The sequence below is a fragment of the Labrus mixtus genome, chromosome 3 (genome assembly GCF_963584025.1).
Source record: "Labrus mixtus chromosome 3, fLabMix1.1, whole genome shotgun sequence".
In the NCBI taxonomy this organism is placed as follows: Eukaryota; Metazoa; Chordata; class Actinopteri; order Labriformes; family Labridae; genus Labrus; species Labrus mixtus.
In genome coordinates this window covers 8575107-8598375 of record NC_083614.1, presented here as the reverse complement: position 1 = coordinate 8598375, position 23269 = coordinate 8575107, and positions in this window count along the sequence as shown.

Below are 23269 nucleotides of genomic sequence, written 5' to 3'. Positions count from 1 at the left end.
TGCGCCACCTGCTGGACTCCACTATGTACTGTTGCATTGGTTGGTTGAAAAGAGATGAGCAGAAATGGTAAACAATATAAAACACGAGTCTTATTATTTAATCTTCCACAAACAGTATTAGCTCAACTTGTTCGCTACAGGATTGATTTTAAAATGTTACTTCTGGCTTTTAAATCATTAAATGGCTCAACACCTCACTACCTAAGTGAACTACTACATGTTCATGCTCCATCCAGAGCACTAAGGTCCTCCAACCAGCTGCTCCTGGACGTGCCTAAAACAAGGCTCAAAACTAGAGGCGATCGAGCCTTTTCTGTTGCAGCTCCGACACTTTGGAACAGATTACCATTTAAAATAAGTCATTTTTAAAAACTCATTTATTTTCATTGGCTTTTACCTCTAGTTGAGTGTTTTATCCCAGCAGCAGTGTCTACTAGAACTTTTACTATTGTTTTGTGTTTTAATTTACCTTTAATTTGTGCTTTTACGTGTCTTTATGATGTTTTGGATGTAATGTATTTTGCCTGATTTACTGTACAGCACTTTGGTCTGCCTCGGCTGTTATAAATGTGCTATATAAATAAAGTTGACTTGACTTGACTTGCTCAAATGAATCAGAATCAGCTTTATTGGCCAGGTATGCTCGCACACACGAGGGATTTGACTTCAGTGAACTGTGCTCTCTATGTACAAAAGTATTACATTTAATATTAACAATAAAACACAAAATGAGCAAAGACGTATATGTACAAGACAACATAAGAAAATGTATATGCACCACTGAATTCAGAGTATTGCAAACATGCTGAGATAACATGATAATAAAATATGTAACTATGTCACAGATGGATTGATTTACATGAGGTAGAGAGTTTTTACAGAATTTACATTAAGAGTGTGCACAGATTGATATCAGTGGAGGATTCAAATAAAAACACAGTCTTTACATTATTAAATTATTGACTAAAATTAGTTTAAATGATCTTATGTGCAGTGTGTGTTGGATTCAGGGTTACCTGTATTTCACAGTGGTTACAGTTCTGGCACTCTGTGTCTGTTTAGCGTTCATCAGAGTGACAGCTTGGGGGAAAAAACTGTTCTTGTGTCGGGTTGTTTTGCCATACAGTGATATGTTATGCCTACTAGAGGTACCTACAGTATATGCATCCATTTCTGCCCTGTCTGTACCTGGGTCATCATTTCACCTGGGATGCATTGTTATTACTCTTTTCTTTTCTTTTTTTTTAACTTTTTTTGTTTTGTTTACATATTTCAGACACTAATTTACTAATTGTGAAATAAATACTTTTTTGAATTACTTGTTCTTGTGTAGGCAGCAGGAATAATGAAAAAGTAAAAAAGTAATATCTGTAATATAACCAAATCTTACCAGCGTTTGTCTGTCTATTAATGTTTTGATAATGTAGTTAGTGGTGGTGATATTTCCTTCTTCCCTATTTTAATCAGGTAAATATAACAGAAAAATAACACCAATGTGTTTCATCGGAATAAAAGATGGGTTTATGTTTGAGCATTTTGCAGTGCATGGATCAGATCAACACAAACACTAAATGGGTGACCAGTAAAGAAAGAAAGGTGTTGGGGATCTCTTCTTACAGAGCCATGCATGAAATGTGTGCAATTCTTGGCCACTAGATGGAGTCAGAGTTCCAAGAATGAAGACGTAACAGTTCTAATACTTTGCTGTGTCAATAGATACTGTTAGTGTGAACATTCATTTCCTGTTGTTATAAGTTATCTTAACACAGTTAGTTTCTACTTTTGTTAACCCTCACCCCTTATCAAATAAATATGTACATGCACATTTATCTAATCATCCATCAATCTTCATTTGTACATCGCAAATTCATTTAAAAAATCATTAACTCAGGACACTTGACAAAAAGAGCAGGTCCAGATTGAATCTTTGTTAAATTATTTGCATGATGCAGATGCTAAACACACTATTTAAAATCAAAATCCTCTGAACAATAAGTAACATAACACAGGCCTGGACTCCACAATAACTTTTCAATTTGATATCAAGCAGCATCCTACGGTGTTGAAAAATGAAGCCAACGTGAAAGTGTAAAAAGAGAGAGTGTCCACTTGAGGCTGGGTCCAAAAGACCCATAAGTCCCATATACACCCAGTATTAAAATGTTCATTTTGACAGCAGATATAATCATGTTTACAGCCTGGTACAAAAATATGATTTTGATCCGAACAGCTTATCGATGTATATTTGTCATAACTCATCTGTTTTGATTTTGTGAAGGATAGGAGTCGTTCATAATGACTGATCTGACTTATCTGTAGCTGTTTGAAAGGAGGATAAAGAGCACCGTCTACTTGCTTGTTAATAGGTTGACCAAAAGTTTAGTTGAGACAGCATTTGCAGACTGGCTTCAGTCACAGGGACTATGCCCATATTTTATATGGTCTATTATTGATAGACAAATTAAAGAAATGATGGGCCGGTATCTAAAGACGTGTTTGTAGTTGACAATATTGTTCAGAAGAGTCTCACAGTTCCTGCTCTGTCCTGAACTATCAGTTAAAGAGCCAGGTAGGAGACTGTAGCGTGTGTTCACTGCAGGCCTCCATGACATGACGGAGACAATGAATCAGATGTTAGATTAAAAAAGTTTAAACATGACCCTTCTCAATTTTATTAATGCAGGGCCAGAACCTACAATTTCATTTTAACAATACTTGATTATTACTGTTGCGTAAATGTTACCTGTTTTATCATCAAATGGGATTTTATGCACATTTTCCAAACGTCTTGAAGTCTTTTCCCGGGGATCACAAAGGGTTAACACAATGAATGTGCTGCCTCAGAAAGAAAGACACTTCCAGAGCATCCAACCAATGACCAAGGCTTGTATCTTAGACGCAGCATCTATCTGAGGAGAACCGTTACTATGTTCAATTACCCTGAAACGATGTGACAATTATTCTATTTATCACTTGGTGCTGGAGGCCTGCAGATAACAGGTAACTACCATGGTTACACTGATGACCACGTCTTTTTCTCTTGATAACACTAATGGGATAAACAACAAAACAACAATCAGCACGCTTATTTGTTTCAGATGTTTTGATCTTCTCTTTTATTTCAGGGTACGACGGGCACATTTGATTCACTCCTTCTCTGTTGAGCAGTGGATGTGATTTTGTTTCCTCCATGTATGAAATGTTTTTTCTTTATCAAAAGAGCATTGAGTTTCATCTGTGGGTACATTTTTAAATCACACTCTGAAACAGTCTTTCATGGTGTGTCTTTACAGGATTGTTTTAGTTATTTTTTACAAGTGCCAAAGAGTCTAGACCTGTCTATGAAAAGTGTGTCATAATTTCTAATTCTCATTCGTCTTCACGTCTTTGTTAAAGTAAAATATCAGAACAGACCTGGGTCAATATTTTTAAATCCAGCACCCACAGCTTTCTTCAAACATATGACTGGGTGTTTTTGTCTGTTTCATGATACTACAGTTTAGTATAATTTGAAGTGCATTCAGTAAAAGAGCATCTGTCTTCACCTTTGTGAAATGTAAACAGCAAAGAAAAACCTTACCAGTCTGTTAGAATATTCAATAACATGACATGAAACAAAGCGAACCTCATCAGTGTTAAGTCTTTTAGGATAACACCATGAAGTCAAAGCTACACAGAGTTACTTCTTGTGAATTTAAAGATATTTTATCAGTTGACAGAGAGGATATGTTGACCATTTCTGTTCTTATTCTCTGAGTAAAACATTTTCTGTTGGGGAAGGTAAGAACCCAACACTTACACTGAGAAGTTACTCGGTTCAAATCAATGTGAGAAGGAGAAAACTTCACACAGTGTGAGAATAATTATAGAGATGCATAAGTCTCCATTTATTTATCACTTGCATTATTGATCGTCAGACTCACAGAACAACAGACCTTACTCATCGTTATATTACAAAGACCCAACATTAATCCATCAGCAGCACTAAAGTTACAGTGGCAAGAAAAACTGTCTTCAGAGGCAGAAATCTTCAGCAAAACCAGACTCATGTTGAACAGCCATCTGCCGAAACTGCACCGGGCTTGAATAATGGGCGTCCAGTCAGGCCGTCCACCAATGACCCCGAGACATGAGAGCTCAGGAGCTCCCAGGAAAATATGTGATTAGTCACTAAGATTTACAGATAGTGACTTGCAGTAATATGATGTGAATGTATATATCTATATATATAGAGAGAGATTATATCTTTATTTTGAAAATTATGAATTAGACAAAATACTCTCTCAACTCTATCAATGACTTACAGGCAAAACAACAATAGAAAACCTCATGGATTAAAAGAGCTCTGAATCAAGAGGTTTCTATAAGAGTGACGTGATTCTTCACAAAGTCAGATGTTTGGTTAGACTGACTTCCATCAACACTCTGGACTCTGTAGGACTCATTGTAGGCTGGACGGTGTCTGACCTGTAATTCACTTTGTCACACCTGAAATCAACAACTTCATTGAATGTCAAAGGCAGTGGTGTAGTGCAGGGTATACGCAGGTATACAGAGTACACCCACTTATTTTACAGTCTCCATAGGATATACTCACTTCTCAATCCCCTCTGATTCATAATATTCAGTCGTATGCTGTAATCTGTTTTCCAGAGGATGGTGAAGGGACTGTGTAGTTGTGTCAGCCTGTAGTCTGTTTGTCACTTAAAATGATAAAACCTGCTCTTCTTTTGTGGTTTATGTTCATTTCATAACAGTCCCTACTCCCTCATTAGTTGAGTGTTTACGTGTAAATACAAAAGGCCCTTTTTTAAAGTGAATTAAATATGCAAGAGTAGTCTTACACATGTCAAAATTAAGAGTATACCCACTTCTTCAGGCACCACTACACCTCTGGTCAAAGGAGTCTAAAAAGCACCACGTCTGAACTCTCTTAAGCTGCTTCCTTGTTGATAACTTAAAGACTTGAGCTCTACCTTCACAGTCAATCTTTCCACCAATCGACAACATAAGAAATGTCCAAACAATATCTTTTAACTAACATTTAACTATTCTGTTGACCAGGTGAAGAATATACAGATCTTTGTGTAATGGTCTGCAAAAAGCCCTGAAAGCATTTGCAACTCTGCATTAAATATCCAGGAAAAAAAAACTTCCATAAGACTTACATTTACATTTTGCTGAGTGTGTCTCCTTAAATTTGAAAGGGAACCAAGTTTTTTTTTCTTTCTATCAAACATAATAACAAACATGTCCAGTCAGAAGGCATCATTTCTGTCTTTAAGTGCATTCACTGCACAGCAGAGAAAATACAATCTGCTCTCATATTTTGAACATTGTGTTTGCTTACTAGACATTTCTGTAGAGATCTGTTTTATGTAGAAGCTTTCTAATCTTTGTGACTTTACAGAAGAGAGAGTCTATTTAAAATACCAACCATCCTGTTAAAGGTCAGAAAATGTTACAGATTACCGTTATTTTCCGTCTGATGTCATCCCCCTGCAGGCCAGACACATCATGACGACTCCATCGGCGAAAACAGCTTACGAAGAGAGCGGGACCAAAAGTGTACATGAGAGAATACAATGAACACAGAAACATGTAAAGAAAGACTTTGAAAGGTGAAAACATCATCTTAGTTTTAATTTATCTTGCAGCCAGAGAGCCTGTGAGTCCACCAACATATCCTCCAAACTCTCATCAGCATAAGTTGTCAACTAAAAACGTTCTACAATCAAGTGAGCAAATGTTGACACTCCAGCAACGTCACAAACACCTGAGAAACAGAGTTAAGATCCAAGGCCGCCCACAGGGGGGATAAAAGGGAATGCTTTCTGAGGCCGAGGGACATGGGGAGGGCCCGGGGAGGTTGGCAAACAAAACTTGTGGTCCATCTGAATTTAGAGCAAAAATGACAGAATTATATTTGACACATAAATACTCACCATTATCTCATAAAGCATTGTATGTATTGTTGCTTCAGTAAAATGAAGCCTGTTTCAATATGTAAACCCCTTCTTCTTAAAATGATACAAGATCTTTTTGAGTAAAGTCACCGACGTAAGCGTGGCCCAGTGAACTTAACTGTTATGCCCGTTATGTCACAATCAGGAGGGAGCTGGATCGGACATTTGACCCCAACAAGAACTTGTTTCAGTCGGCTCCAAATGATGATGGGAGCCAGGCAGAGGGAGCTAATGTTAGCCAGGAGGCTAGCGCTAACAGTACTGATCGAATGTGCATACGTTAATTTAAATCATATGCTGGATGGGCCCCTTCACTGGGCCTCTCAGGGGCCATTTCTGCAGGCCGCATGTTAAGAACTAACAATGAAACAGGTGCAGACTGATCCCGGCTGTCAGAGTCATTGTGGCTTTAGTTCTGTCCTTTATGTTTCCCCTTTTCAAACACTTCAGGACAAACACAGATCAGGCAGTCGATGGTTTCAGCGACGTTACAATCACCGAAGCCCCGACAGCCTGAAGAAGAGCTGGAAGACAAAGTTGGACCATTGAGAGATTTTCTTCATTTTTATTTGCTCTAGAAATCTATTTTAAACCTGGAAGTGTTGTTAAAAAAAACAATCTCTTTTTTTGTTTGTTTTTATTCTACTTAGTAATTTGTACAGCTCAGACATTTTCCTTAAAAGAGTCGAAGTGAGAAACAAACAAATGATAGAAGACAAAACAGAACAAAAACAAAAAAAGAAACAAAAGGAAAAGAAAGAAAGAAAGAATGTACGTTTTGTTTGGAGACCTTGAGAGGAAGAAGAGAGTTCATATGACTGAATACTTATCTATGGATGTGCTGGTGTTCATGTTCACATTGTGGTGTGAATGGTGATTAAAGAAGGCTCTAAGTAATGTTAAGGTTCTGTGATAAGGGTAAGGGGCTGTGGTATGAGTATTAGGACCACAACTCCTCCGCTGGTGATGTGAAGGTAAGGAGGAGACAGGAGCTGAGGATGATAATGGAATGAGAACTGCAGACTCCAAACCCTCAGGAGGGGACTTTCCACTTTCAGCATCCAGTCAGGTAAAGGTGTGCAAATGTAAATCCCTCCCAAATGTAGCCCACAGAGTTGTTGTTGTTGTTGTTGTCATCATTGTTTTTGTTATAATTGTGTTGTGCTGTTATCGTCCTGCTCCTCCCTCCACAGTATTTTTTTATTTATATTATATTTTAGATTGGTCTGTGGTAAGGGGTTGATCCAGTGTGGTTGGTGAGTGGGTTTGGGAGAGGGGTGTGTCTGTGTGTGCACTGCAATTATAACAGCATCCATGACCTCTGAATAATAATATATAATTACAAAATAAGAAGCACACTGATTGAGTGAGGTTAAAATAGGCGACTGTTCATTTAGGGACGTGAGTTAGATTCAAGTCCTGGTACAGAGTTTAGAAAATGTTCTTGTTGGTGGAGAGGTGTCAGTTCACTTTATAAGTACTGCAGAGGTTCCCTTAAGCAAGGCACCAAACCTACCAACGCTCAGGGCGCCCACATTGTGCAGCCCTCTCTTTCTGACATCTCTCTATTAAAGCACGTCTGTTTTTTGAGCGTTATGTGTGTGTATATCCGTCCCGGTGTGTGAGAAGTACATTTTATATATTAATAAATAAATAATAACAAATGATGTCTGAGGACTGAATGACAAACTTTAAAGAAGAAAAAAAGAAAAATAGCAAAATAGTAATTTAATAAGGAACAAATGAAACACTATCACTGCTAATATCATCAGCTCTTTTAATTTGCAGTATAATACATTTAAGATTAATTATAATTATAAAAATAGCAACAATAACTGAAGTAACATACAGAACAAATGATAATGACCACGACTGTAAATGTGACGCTACATATCAATAAAGATTCTTTCATCAGCTCCAGCAGGTCTGTTGCTCTTTTGGAAAATGTTGAGTAACATGTGAGAAGCATTGTCTTTATTTAAAATAACCTTTAACCTTAGTATTTAGTCTGGCACTGATTCAGATGAGAACAGTTCAAGGTGCTTTACAAAGTCATAAAACGAAACTGAAGGGAGACAAAAAGGGACACATACAGAAACACACATGTACACACATATACAGAAAGATTATATTAAACATAATGAATAAGAACAACAATTCTTACACACAAGTCAATGACGTTTGGATAGCATTAAAGGTGTATAAAGAATATAATTTAAAATCAGTTTAAAATGACAGTAAATAAAGAATCAAGAGTTCAGTTTAAAAGAATCGAAATTGTAGATATTTTTCTTCTAGCGACGGCAGTGAGAGAAAAAGCTCTTACATCAAGTCACCATGTCATAAAAAATGTGGACCTAAATCATCTCTCAATGGTCTGAGATATTGTACCTGTATTATTCCAGACTTAATCCTTTAAGACCTTATGTACAATATGCTCTACACTACATTCAGCTGTTAAGTACAGAGTGTGGAAATGTACTTTACATTGTGTGACACTCTGCTAAAGCTTGTGCTGGCTCAGCTAAGCTCTGGATGTCTCATCAAATTTCCATTTGATTCCAGAGAGACACCATCTTTTCTGCAGTCGACTGCATTTTTACGCACAGGGGGAAAGGGAGGAAATCTGCCCAAAAACCTCCCAAATATTCTAAAGTACGCTCCAAGGTCCTTTGGAAAATGTTCTCCTTAATCCAACATGGGGGGAAGTAGTCGTCTTTTTCTCTCTATGGGGAAAAAATCTCTTACCAAGCAGTCCTTAAATGGTAAAATAAGGAAGACACTGTGTTGCCATCCCTTCAAACTTCCCCCGTAACCCGGAATAGGTTCAAACGTTTGTTATAAATGTAAAAGGTTGCTCTGCAGGTTGCACATGTACATGGCTGTTGCAGCTGATATTAAAAATGTCTCCTTTATGCAGACAACATGAATCATACAATCTAAATAATTCAGTCAGATTTAACACTTAAACTTAGTTAGCCCTCATGTCATGGGGTCATAGTTATGGATGTCTGAACTCCGGCTTATCATCATGTTTGCTTCAACAAGGAGCAGGACTTATCAAGTCAAGTGTTGATCTTCATTTTCTCAACTTTTTGTACTCATTGATGTAGTTGGTGGCAACGAAAATTTCCATCCATTAGTGGCAACCAAGTGCATGACATTTTTATTTTCACATCATTCATAAAATTGTTTAAAATGTGATTACATACAGTTAAATGTTTGCAAATAACAACTTAATGATATAAGAGATCTTTTAGATTCTCTCCCAATGAATATATATATACAGCCAGACCTCATATGAGACTCCCTTGGCATGGGGCAGCGAGTACTTGTGGGTTTGGTGGATTCCCATCTGTGAATCAGGTTGCCTGAACTTTTCCCCCTGAGATCATTATTGGTCTCATGTGACGGCCGAGATGAGACTAACTTTTGTCTTTCAAAGTGTAAATCCAGTACTTGTGAATTCAATTTTAGTTGTATTTAATTCAATGTATTTTTTTAAGGGGGGCTTGGGTGGGAGGTGGGGGATTCTGCATCACACATAATTCATATTTGAGCAGTTTTACTGTTCAGCATACACCCTGGTTGTTTTACTATAGAAGAAGTTCATGTGTGAGGATGGGTTTGGTCAGGTGGGATGAGATGGGAGGGGAGTTTATTACAAAAATAGTATAAGGGGTTAAGAATGTTTGTAAAAAGAATGAATGTGTGTTGTGGACATGCAGGAGCCACTGTTATTATGAGCTGCACACATAAAGAGATGACTCTTCATTCACATATGTTTGCCAAGTAGCTGCACTTATAGGATTTTTACAAAGTTAAGATGTTGTTATTGTTTTTGCTGTTTTAGCTTATATGAATGCTGTTACAATGAGATTAATGCTTGGTTGTATTAAACCCCTTTATACGTACCAGCCTGCCAGTTGGCAGGTCAATAAAGACTTGTGCTCGCAGCCAAATATCATTAAAACACAGAGAACTCGACGTGGTGTCTGAAATGTTTTTCAAAGGGTATCACAGAGCACAGGACCGGTCAAAGAGAGACACACATGTTATAACGGAGCTCAAAGTGATATTGTGTTCATACAAGATTGCAAATCTTCCTTATATTTAGTACATCTTATCTAATCTCATCTTTAGGTTAGCTAAATAATGTAAGTATTTAATATAAGTGTGTATAGAGTGAGCAAAGTGGACCAGTCTTTCTACCTTTACCGTTAGGTTGTTTGTACTTCCTTCCAATCAACCTGTTAAAACACCATCTATAAAATATGCATTAAAGCTACTGCCAGGAACTTCCTGTTTGTGTCTATTTTGTCACCCCCTTTGGACAAAGCTGTACCTTTTATCTCTTTACTGACTGTCTCTTGTACAAGTATAAGTAGAGTTTTTAAACAAGAATATCCCCTACTGCATTTTTTTCTTTATTCATCTTTTGGCTTGTTATGCCTTTATTATCGAGACAGGGCAGTGGATAGAGTCGGAAATCTGGACAGAGTGAGGATAGGGTACAACATACAGGAAAGGAGCCACTGCCACAGGTCGCATTGGAACTATTTCAGGGGTTTGGTGTAACAAGGTCTGACGAAGTTATAAAGGAGATCCAGGCCAAGATGTTCAATGTGCTGGTCATAGTTTACAGTCTGACAAGCATATTATGTCACAATAATTAATTTTTTATTGAAATAAAAAGTCTAAAAGCTGTTTATAGAGACCAAACACAAAACTTTCCTGCTAGCTTGTCTGAAATATGAAATAAATTGATATACGAAGGGTTAAAACATTGATTGGGTCCTGCTATAGAGAAATACAACAAAGGGTATGTCATGCAGGTGAGTATGAAGCATAATCAGCTGTCATTTTGTCTGACTTTGGTAAAAAAGAAAAAAAACTTTGCGTGACAGACCTTGAAAGAACATTTCCACCCCTACTTCGATGTTGAACTCCAGTCAAGAGCTCCATTAGCAGTCAGGCTACAATAAGAAAACACTAGAAAGAGCATGTGCAGAAATGATGAAAGGCTGCCCCGGAAAATGGTAGAAAAATGGCCTATTTACTTTCTCTTTCACCTTTTGGGTTTCTAAATGGATTTGTAGTCAGTAATCAGTGTACTGCATCCTGCTGGCCACTAGAGGGCAGAGCGGGTGCAGAGAACACAGGCGGCGGTCGCAGCAGGGAGCAAACTTGCTGGGAGTGTGATAAGGCGTCCTTTCACGTGCAAGGCCTGGAGTGATGTGCTGTTTCTCTGAGGGCATCAGGAACTTCTGCAGAATGTGAGCAGGTCAGGAGGAGGACAATCAGGATTTCAGACTATATTTTATTTTCTGCATATGGCTGCACTTAAAAGAAATCAGGCTGAATTATAAGTCTTAAAAAATGTGGTGGTGAAATAAAGAAATGAAGCATTTTGGAGCCAAAAGGCAGAATGCAGCATGCAGTTTTGGAAAATGAGTCAAATGAGTTCCAACTTTCACCCACTTCAAACCTCCAAACAATGAACACCACCTGGGCAGCCAGGGAGATGAACCCCCCCACTGACAAATCTGCAACATTTGAAGAATGAGAGAAAACTTCAAAAATCCCTGAGCAATTAACCAATCACAGTCCAGCAGGACAGTGTGACAGAGTGCACACATCATTGGTCGACAGGCACGCATCCGTTATGCTTTCAGTGGGGCGAGATCTAAATTAGAGAGCCAATTAACTCTGCTAATAGCCCTCTCCTATTTAATCTGGAAGACAATGGGGATTGAAGAAGAAGCTTTTACAATATCCTCTTTCTGCCACGATTCTGAGGGTCCGCGTTTGCCTCCTTGTTTTCACTTCAATTAGCCCAGTGCTTTCTATGATTAAGTACCTATAATTATTTTTCAATTAAGGCTTTGATCTGCTGTGTACTGTATACAGCTCCTCAGCGTGCGTGGAAGAATGAGGATGAAACAGTAAATTTGTTCCCTTCTGTGTTGTGTTGATGAGGGTGCAAGTGAGATTAAGCTCACAGAGCTGCAGGGAGAGCTGCTGCTGCTGCTGCAGCCACACAACTTGGTCAAACATCCACCAGATGTATCGCTCTCTCCAGGAGTGAAACTTTTTGATTTCCTTTCAAAGATTCATCAGGAATAACAGAACTACGTCCGATCAATGGACTAGTGATGTTCATGAGGAAATTAAACCCTTGTGGCTCATGATAGTGTTTTTAATTCTTCAGTTTTAACCTTAGAAACGGTCAAGCATAGCCTCATTGTGCCAGAGAAACCTCTAAGAATCAATATGGAAGAACCAATCGGTAGCTGTGTCCCCATCCAATACTCCATCCTAATTATAAGCCAACGTTGTGTAAGTATAACAATAACACTGCATAATTGACAAAACTAAGTACACTCCAACATGGATTTCAAATACAAACTCAGGATGATAGGATAGCTCCAGAAATATAGTCAATGATTCATAAATCAACATTTGATCGACTGGTTCAAAAGTTACACCTTTTTTCTTCTTCTTCTAATTTTACATGCCTATATGAACTTTTGATGCGTGATTATCACTCTATTTATTTTATTATATAATTTATTATTATTATTTTTTACATACTTTATTAATCCCTGAGGAGAACTTTGGGTTTACACTCTGTTATAGAGAGACATGCTTCTCACACATAGGCCTGAATCACACACATGGACCAACAGGACCTGTGGACCTGCATTGAGATGTCAGAGTGGAACTACACAGTGCTACACAGGGAGGACATCAAAGTGGTTGGGGGGGGGGTTTGGTGCCTTGCTCAAGGGAACCTCTGCAGACTTCCATTTTTTTATCCACACCGGGACTTGAACCGGCGATCCTCCGGTTCCCAACCCAATTCCCTACAGTCTGATCTAGAGCCGCCCCAATTACAATTAAAAGTTTTTGAAGATAATGGTTGCTTGTAGTTTTTTTTCTTTTGTGTGTGTGTGTGTGTGGTGTGTGTGGTGTGTGTGGTGTGTGTGTGGTGTGTGTGTGTGTGTGTGTGTGTGTGTGTGTGTGTGTGTGTGTGTGTGTGTGTGTGTGTGTGTGTGTGTGTGTGTGTGTCTGTGGTCAGACCTCAACACTGAGCTGCTGCATTCAGGTGTGCTTGTTGTGTTGACATACAAAAAAGTTTTCATTGAATAATCTCATATTTTCTCTCTTCTTCTGTATTCAATGCTATCATGTGTGTCTGTGATATATTGTGCCTTGTCTGTAAAGCACTTTGGTTTTAAACGGGCTATACAGATAAACTTGACTTGATACTTGACTGTTATTTTTTATATTCCAACCACAATCAACAGCAGTCTCTACAGTTAGCGTGCAGACAGGGTGTTGTGCCTCTTGGGTTTGGAGATCTTTATGAAGAAACTATACTTTTAAAATGATTCAATACTTATGAATTATATTATGTATCATTGTATATAATGAAGTGCAAGTCAACATGAGCTACATTAACTAAAGACAAAGTGCACACAATCTAAAGTCTAGATAGTTAAAATAGTCCTTTTGGAGGTCTGCCATCACATGTGTTGATTATTTAGCTATTTGGAGATTATTAAATCAGTAATTGGGTAATGGGAGTTAATTAATAATCTTCTGATATACTATTTCATTTGCAGTGATAAAGTAACAGGAAGGTTTACGATTAATAATGAACGATGTTTGAAAAAGTCTCTTCAGTTACAGAAGTGACAGCCCTGCAGAGTCATCCACAGCAAATAAGAGTCATTCAAATTCCCGTAAGGTAAATGTGCATTCATCTTAATCTGCAAACTGTTTTAGTTTTACTGAAGAGTAGTATTCATTTATCGTATGGGCACACATGTCTGTATATGCAAATTCACTATGTGCAATCACACCAGCACTTTAAGGTTACAGGCTCCAGGGCAAATGTGCAATTTACACCAGCACCTCATAATCATGTGCAATACTCCAGCACTGTGACACTTTAATACTGCGGCACTTTACCTCCCGCAGCACTTCATCCTGGTTTGTTTTCAACAACACTACACAGCCACTTTTTATGCTTGTATTTATGTGTCAAGTAGACTAATGTACACTTTATGTTGTTGTTTGTTTTTTGCTTGTCATTGTGGTTCTGTGTACATTTTCTAAACGTGTGAACCACCAACCTGCCAAGGGACTACAGATAATTAGCCTAAAGCTACAATCTGGCATATATACATCTGTATGTTCATGTACACTGTCTCTATTTTTAATCAAATGAAATAAAAAACATGATGTTGTAGAATAGAAGCTAAAAAGCAACATAACAAAAGTACTTATTTATCATGATCAAATTCTAGGTGTGTGGCATGCATTGAGACTTTCATATCATGAACATGGTTTTAGTTTTGAACTTGTAAGGTATTAAAAACCTGTAATCTTCTCGTGTTTGTACACTGACTTTGACTTTATATTTTCACTTTCACTACACTTGCATCAATGCTGAGAAAAAACAAAATGACAACTAAACAAACAAAACAAACAAAACAAGTAAAAGAGCTTGATCCTCTCATGCACAACGAGCGACTTAATAACACTTACAGGTTATTATAATTCTTCTGTTTACTCAGCTACCTGACCTGAGAGGCAGATCAAACGTGCGCTGACGTACCGGGTAAAATGGCGGTCCGGGTTAATTATCTGTAAAGCTGCAGGGATTAGAGGAAGTCACAATAAAATGCAACCTTGAGGGTGGTGGAGAGGTATAAAAAAAATGCTTTGAAAGGGACGGCCTGTGAAACAAGCTACTGTATGTAACCTCATATCTGGATGATAGCAGACTGGATTTGATTAATTCGAAGGTATTTTTAATGACAGAAACTATTTTGTTTTTTAAATATTTGATCATTTTGCACTTTGGAGCTTCAGCTGTTTTTCTCCTGAAACTTGAATCCAAATGAAGCCTTTAAATGTAGATGAAAAAACAACAAAGTAAAAGTGTCAGATATGCCCATGCCACCTGCAAACCCTATTAAAAGTTTTTAACAATAAAGAACATTCATTACATTTGTGAGCAATTATATTCAGGCCTACGTGCTGTATGTGAAACTTGGGCTTTCTTTGCTAAAGCGGAGGCTGAGAAGCAGAAATCCATTGAGAGGCCAGTAATTAACTCTTTTACTGTAATTAAAACACTCGAGTCTCTTAAGGGTGTCAGGCTCCTAATGAGTTGTGACATTTTTAGAGGCTCCGTGTGCCCAAAACTGTACTGTCACAGCGCGCTTTACCTCGCACACGGACAACTCTGCACAGGGCGAAGAGGAAAGTGTTCACAGCTGGGGCGAGGACGGGGAAATATAATAAAAAGGAGAGGGGAAGAAAGAGGAAGATGGGACGCTTTCATTGCCCTAGAATGATAGAAAGAGGAGGAAATAATGAAATATCAGGGCTTTGTGAAAAATAGAAAAATAAAAAAGGGAGGTGCAGGTACGCGGTGCAGTTAGGAGGAGGAGGAGGAGGGGGTTAGGAATTGTGTCTGAAACATTTTGTATGACCTCCTCCCTCGCCCATCCATCAGGCAGGCTGGCTCATTATTCTAACTAGCCAGTTCTTTTCTTCTGTTGCGGGACGCCATCAGCTGCAATCTGCATGCCAATTATCGGCCAGACCCCCTGATACCCCTGCATGGAAAATGATCTGTCAAGGAAAAAAAAAAGCGAAAACGAAAAAGCGAGAAGGCTTGTGCACTGTAGCCCCAATCTCTCAACCCCCCCGTCTCCCTCCACTCCACCCCCCCCTCTTTTTTACACTCCATTCCTCTCTCTCCGCTTTCCTGTACAGCAGTGACAGGGCTTCCTAGAAAATTAATCTATGGAAAGAGAAGAAAAAAATTATAAATGTAGCTATTCTCCCACTCCGGCCGCTCAGTTCTCTGGGCTCCGGAGGGCAGGGGAAGTGGAGTTTGTGATAATTGCCAGGGAGAGGGGGGCGATAACAAAGGGACACTCTTCCCCTGAATGTTACACTAAGGGCAAGAGGAGCGGTCATGAAGCAGCCGTCGTGCTTTTGACGCTGCCAGGTATGCCCTCCTTTTTGTCCCTTTCATTTCCATCTATTTCATCATCAAATTACAGGTGAGATGAGCTGCCATTTCTCATCACTCTCTTGATCTCTTAACTGAGCAGTGAAGGCAGTACCAGGAGTCAAATGTGGAGTCAGAAGGCCGTCTGGTAATCACTGGAACCACATGGAACCACATGAATTATCATCAACCAAGACTGAAGACATTTTAAAGTCACAATTGACCTTTTACTGAGTCCTGTCCCCCTTGGTTACCTTTAGCTAAGCCTGCTTGTTTCTCTTCTGGTTTGCACTTCACACTGCTAATATCAGGCCCATCAATGTATTTATTGAAACAATGCATGCTTGGTTTCAGACACATGAAAACACAGGCCTCTTGGCTCGAGTCAAATGAACGCTTGCTCACAGATTTGAACCGTTTGGCTAACTAGGTCATTAAGCTAGCTCCAGGAGATGGTTGAAAGTGCTGTCTTCAACATGGCTGTCTAAGCCGTCGGGAGCAGTTTGAGGTTCAGTGTTTTGCCCAAGGGAACTCTGACATGTGGACTGGAGGAGCTGGGTTCAAACATTAAAATAGCGACTGACTATCACTGAGCCACCCAAATGCAAACTTCCACAAACCCGATAATGATGGCAGCACAGCTAATGTTAGCTTACATTTATTGTTTTCATGTGTGTTTTCCATTCTACTCAGTTGATGTACGAGTTGAGTTGACCATGTATATGTGTAAACTGTATCTTGTAACTGCTCCTTGTTGTTTGTGCTTACTGGACATGCTAATGATCTCAGCTTACGATAAAGCAGACAGTTTTTTATCCAGTCCTCAGTCTATTACTCTACTATTTTAGGTTTGAAAATGCTATTATCAAAACATCTCCTTTTAATTGTAACTTTCCGAGTTCCCTTACTTTGGTCTCATGCAGCTGTTTTAACAGAAATCCTTAACTTCAGAGTCCTTCCACATCGACTCACAATCGCTTAGCTGACAGGACAATCACTGTTTGTAAGAGACGTTTAGCTTATGATCAATTTAGTTATAATTACGACTGTGTTTTTTATTTCATCCCTCCTACTTATTTTGGACATGATGAGAAATGTGGCTCAACAATTTTGACTTCTGAGTGGATGAAGAAATCAAACAATTGGACACAATCATGACAACACAAACACAAAGTTACACTTTGTGGTCTTGTCTCAAAGCCAAATCCCTGTTGTCCCTTCCTTAAGAGATGAGGCAATGAATCTGAAAGAATGACAGTTGGGCAAAAAAAACCCCACAAAGCCAACCTGATCCTGATTTCCAGCACAAAGAGGAGCAGAGCAGAAGCCAGGAGAGGAACAGTCACTCTGCAGAAGCAGCGGAGAATTGGGTTTGCTCTGTCTGCCTTTGTGGTGCATGTGTGTGAGCTTTGATTAAAGACAGAAGATTCTTTAAGCACATTAGGGCCATTTTGTCCAATTGTTTCACGCCCTCTTCCATATCCACCCGCACAAAAGATACAGACTGCAGCACAAAGCGATGCTCACCCGCTTCCCTCTGCTCTATCACACTGAGCAGGCCCAGTGCAGGCACTAACAGGCAAAGACCAGAGGAATTACACTCTAGTGCAGTACTAGTAGCAGCAGTGTGCGTCTTATCAGTGTAAGGGCAGAATGAAGTGTTGACACACAAAGGAAAAGGAAACAAAAGGAACTGTGTAGTGTCAAGTTTGGAGCCTACATTTTTTATTTTTTTGTAATAATGACTAATTAAACATGCATATTTGATTAAAAGTTCTCACAAAGGACATCTGTAATATCTTATTATGACACTGGCTTGTTACAGCTCTGATAGGGTCAGTAATCGATATAGTTTTACATATTTCTAAAGCCTGCAGTCCACTTGTGTAAAATCTGTGCAGCATTAAACAAACAGCGCATGCATTTCATTTGCAATCATCCCCTAGATTCAAAGTCTCGGGGTCTGACGTGGAAATGCAGCGAACAAAACTGCATTTCAATATTCACAGAGAAGAGGAAAATGACTCTGTTAGCATACTCAGTAAGAGAGCTGAACCCCGGCCAGCCAGCTACCATACCCTAGAGTAATAATTAAGAATCCTGTCGCTGAGTTGTCAGTAGTCAATTACACCTCCTGTTCACTCGGGCGCACGATCTGACTGCAAGCAATGCGAAGACACTGGAGCTGTCATCAGAGATGGAAAAAGAAGGAAAATGACTGAAATGAAGATTACTGTGGAGTGGGGATTTTGAGCAGGGTTTAACAGTCTCTGTCAGGAGGTGAGTGCTGAATGCGAGTGACCAAACGCCCTCCCAAACATGAAACCATTATTGCCGATTACACAGAACGGGGACTTTGGTGGTGCATTAATTGAAGCTTTGGCTTGCATCACTTTCCAATTACTTTTATGCTAGCCTACGGTTAATTCGCTGACAATGGATGGTAGAGCACGCTCCACAGACGGAGGACTGGGAGTGAAAGGAGGGAGGTTCCTGTTGTCATTGAGTGTGAGTACAGTCACATGTGGGAGGCAGAAAGGCTGCAGTTCTGCTCCTCTGAGTCCAACGACATGCTCAACATACAGAACTGGTTTAGGCTACACTCCATATGCAGGTTTCAAACTGAGCTGAGTTCAAGTCTACACATCAATAAATGTAAAATAGTTTCAGCAATTACTATCAAACAGTTTCTGAATACCAACCCAGGAAGTGTTTCCAAATTAGCTTACTGACAAAAGTAGCATTAACTTGCTAAATAACAGCCTGTTGAGATTAAAGGATAAAACTATGGAACAAATTCAGAGATTACTGCAAACATTTGTTTCTCTTTTGTCAATTTACATGTTTGTGTTTAAGGAAAAATAACATAATTTTATTAGAAACAACATTTCTCCCAATTCCTAAATTCCATGTAATGTTGCTCTATTGTGTCTACATGTTGTTGCTTTAAATGTGTTACCTTTGTTTTTTAATGGCATATCTTTGCAGCCATAAGTGAAAGACACATTCTGCATTTGAATGCAAAAGTAAATGATAAATGGACATAAGCTTGTATAACATTTTTCTAGTCTTCTGACTACTCAAAGCGCTTTTACACGCCACAGGTCACACCTACACATTCACACACTGATGGTAGAGGTTTATATGTAAAGTGTCCATCAGAAATAACTAATCCATTCACACACAGTCACACGCTGCAGACGAAGCAGTGGGAGCATCTTGGAGTTAAGTGTCTTGCCCAAGGACACATCACACATGTTGCTTCAGGAGCTGGGGATTGAACCCCCGACCGAAGTAGACAATAAAGTGTTTTTTTATTACATTCAATTCTATTGTTTAATATTTGCAGAAAGCATCAAAGGGTTAAGATCATTTATTTCAGACTGACGGTAAAGCAACGAAAACAAGTTCATACTGTATTCATTTTTAAATTAAACAACACTAAAGTTTTAACTCAGGGAGAGTTAAATAATTATTATTAATTGATTTATAGTGCTTTCAATCAAAGTGCTCTACCTGGCTCATAATGTTTTTTAAACAATTAAAGACACACTAATACTCTAAAACAGGAAGTATTCAAACATCTCATGTCTCATACGCAGCAGTAAACAAGTGGGTCTAAAGATTTGCTTTAAATAGAGAACTTATCTGCCTATTGTCAAGAGGTAAACGGTTCCATGAAGTTGGAGCATGGATGAAAATCTTCTTTTTGCCCTTTAGGACCTCCAGAAGACACGTCCCGTGGGAACTCAGAGCAGGCGCAGACACGTACAGGTTCAGCAGGTCTGTCGGGTATGTTGGTGCTCAGCCAGTTAAGTTAGCAGCAGCACCTTAAAGTCTGCTGTAACCTGGACGGGAAGCCAATGAAGAGGGTCCAGCTCGGGCCAGAACTCGAGCTGCTGAAGTAAAGAAATCAATACAGGTGGAATAACCCTGATTATATCACAGCTGTCATGCGTCATGGCATGCGCTCCATTAGTCTGTCACAGTGATGTTAAAGTGACGTCGTACCACTCTTGGTGCAAAAATTCCTAAAACATCTAACTGATGACAGAGGCAGATGGTCTGGTTATTGAACTGCTTGAGTAATGAAATGGTTGAGTATGTATAGCCATAATTGAACATGTGGAAAACGAACCTTGTGATCTGTCCCTCTTCCTTTCTGTGTCCCTGACTAGTTCACGCGACAGCTTAACCCGATCCTTACATCTCTTACCTGATGTGACAGGATGTTAATGTCAGTTCAGACACTTACTTATCACACAGTGTTTAGAATCTTAGACAAGGTTGTACAGTACGGTATGTTTCCAAAAAATATTCTAACAATGTATTTCATTATTGATTCAATATTGACTTTCATTTCTTTGTACTGTCAAAGTTAACTTGACTAACGTTACATGTGCTGGTAGAGACCTGCCAGTGCGCAGAGGCATTGCACAGGGTTTATATAAGTAGATAAGTTCTTTTTAATTATATTTCATCAACATCAACAGCTGCCACTTGATATCATCATCATGAATATTCTAATCAACATCAAGAACATAGTCACTATAGTGATCATCTGTATCAACATCATTAAATGGTGTAGGTGTTCATGATCATTGTTAAAGTACAAGTTAACATTTGTTCATTTAAAAGGCTGGGAGGCCTGTGGGGCCATTTGTTTAAAATATAAGCGTTTATTCTTGTTGTTGTCCCCTTATTGTAAGGAGCAGGACTATTACTCCACACACACGTTTCTCCATACATATGCATTAATACAAAGTACAAGTTATACTGTAGCTGCAGCCTGTGTGTGCTTAGAGCTCAAGTTATGAATAGTGTGAGGATCACTATACATCACAGTAGTGACAAACTCAGTTATTAGAGGTGAGGCTCTGTGCTTGAGCGTACACATTTACATGAACAGAGTTGTATTCAGTTCTCATTTACTTTCCTCTGCCAGTAACACTCGACTAAACACCAGCGGGGTCAACACATAAAGGAGCAGTAATGTTTCAGCAGAGTTTTCCCACTGACCTAGTTTTGTTCTTTCTCTTTCTTTCATTGAAAACTCCTCTTACTGTAATTATTACCTCTGTAGAGGCCACATTAATACCCTAATGTATTATTAGCTGGATTCGCTACAAACAGATTAAACAGCAGCAAGAAAGGCTTAGGTTATTTGATAATTGCTTTTGGCACCTGTGTTTTGTGCTCCTCTCCCTGAAGCTGAGCAGAAAGAATCCCTCCACAGACTTTTTTTTTTTTTTTTTAGCTGTACAGTGAAGGCGGAGAGGGCTGAGGAGCAGCTCTGCACCCCGCTGTGTGATGCTCTGAAAAGGCTACGCTCTCACGTCTGCTCCACATTGCCCCTGCTCAGCATGTCTCAGATTCAACCACATCCAGATTTTTATCACAATATGAATTAAACCTTGATTTTCTGTCCACTCAGCAAGAGCGCTCCGCCGCTGATATTGGGGATACATCGTCTCACACTGTGGACAGGCAATCCACAAAGGTGCCTAAAAGGAACATAAACTGACTTTGCTCTTTTTTTTTTCTTTTTAGTGATGGCCTCAAAAATGCAATAAAGGTTCCTTGACACTGATTTGTATTTATTTATTTAATTTTTCACATACCCTCACATTCACACCCTTTCTGTTTCGGTCAGGTCTCTGTGGATTCTTGCTTGCAGGAGGGAAAAAAAAAAGAAAATTAAAATCCATCAGCTAATGTGTCGCCTGGTAATGAAATAAGAATCTGACACTCTCTCGCATTGAAATGCAAAAGAGGTGTCCTGGCGTTACCCTGGCAATTTATCATAAAAGCCAGTGAGTTTCTACTTAATATACATGAGGTACAGTGAATTATTACAGGGCTTGCCATTATAACAAACTTCTCAAAGTGTGCAGACAAAAGGGTCAAGAATATTATTTTCCCTTACGTCACTCGGACGGATGACTTAAATGGCTTTCTGAAGTTGGAGGATTTCATACTTTCTTTGAAAATGTTTTATACTTTGTTCCATTTTGCACAAAGAAAGCCTTTTTACCCTCTGTTCCCTTTTTTTTCGGTGGAGAGAAAATGGAAGAGAGCGGGAACAGAGAGGCAGGGAGGAAAAATGTCACCTGCAAGAATCAGAGTGCTTTTCCACAGCTCTAATTCATCTCTGCCAGCAGCACGTCTTTACTTCTCCTTTTTCTTATTGACTGCACCAAAATGAGGGCCTAGAAGTCCACTGATCAGCCGGCATGCCTCCTAATGCAAAAGTATAAAGAAAAAAAAATCTGCATTACCAGCAAACACCTGAAACCCTCTCATGATGAATCATTTATTCTTAATCTTGTGATTCCGCCTGGTTAAAATAATCAATAGCTAACAATACATGTGATTGATATGTGTTCACAAAGAGTAAGGCACAGAGGGACAGTAGTGAATAATGCCTAATAATATCAAAAGTGCTGTACTGTAACGCTTGATTCATGAGTTCTGTCTTTTTAAAACAGTGAACGCATCCGTCAAATGGATAATTAATGAAAGGAAGCTAATATCACCTCAAACAGGATCGTGTTAATGTTACAAACAACCTCACAAACCTCATGCATCATTTTTGTCAATATGTCCCCATAATGCTAAAATAATGATTGTGTGTCACTTGTTATGCACGAGACATCCTGAATACTGCTAGATAAAAAAACCCTGTCAGTATATGATTCTTTTTTTTTTTTGCTTTGTCATTTGCTTAAACAGAGTCCTTTACGTTCTTCATTGAATAAATATGAGCTGCTTTTATGATTTGTAATCAAAGAGCACGCTTTGATAGGTGACCTAACTGGAGCCTTGGGATCATAGAAATGCATTAAACGCGACACATCCAAGTGTTTCATGGTGAAATGAGGCCTGTCATATCAACATATGACGCATGTAGTCACTGATAATGTTTAATTTATATGACACATTTTCACTGAGGCCGCCATAATGCCATTATCATATTGGAGAATGTTTTAAGTTCTCCCCGGAGACGTCTCAACAAATCACCGTGTCGCAAGCAAAGCAGGGCCAAAGATTAATGATAAACATGACAAGGACAAATTAGAATATGTAGAAGTAAAACATGGGAGGGCCACACCAAATATCCCCCAGCTAAATAAATAGACATCCATTCTGATCAGTTCCCTCTTGTCCAATTTTAAAAACAGTCCCGTCGGCCTATTTATGAACCGCTAGGATATGTGTTTTTATAATGGACAAAAGCTTCAGCTGTCATGTGTTATAATATTGCAGA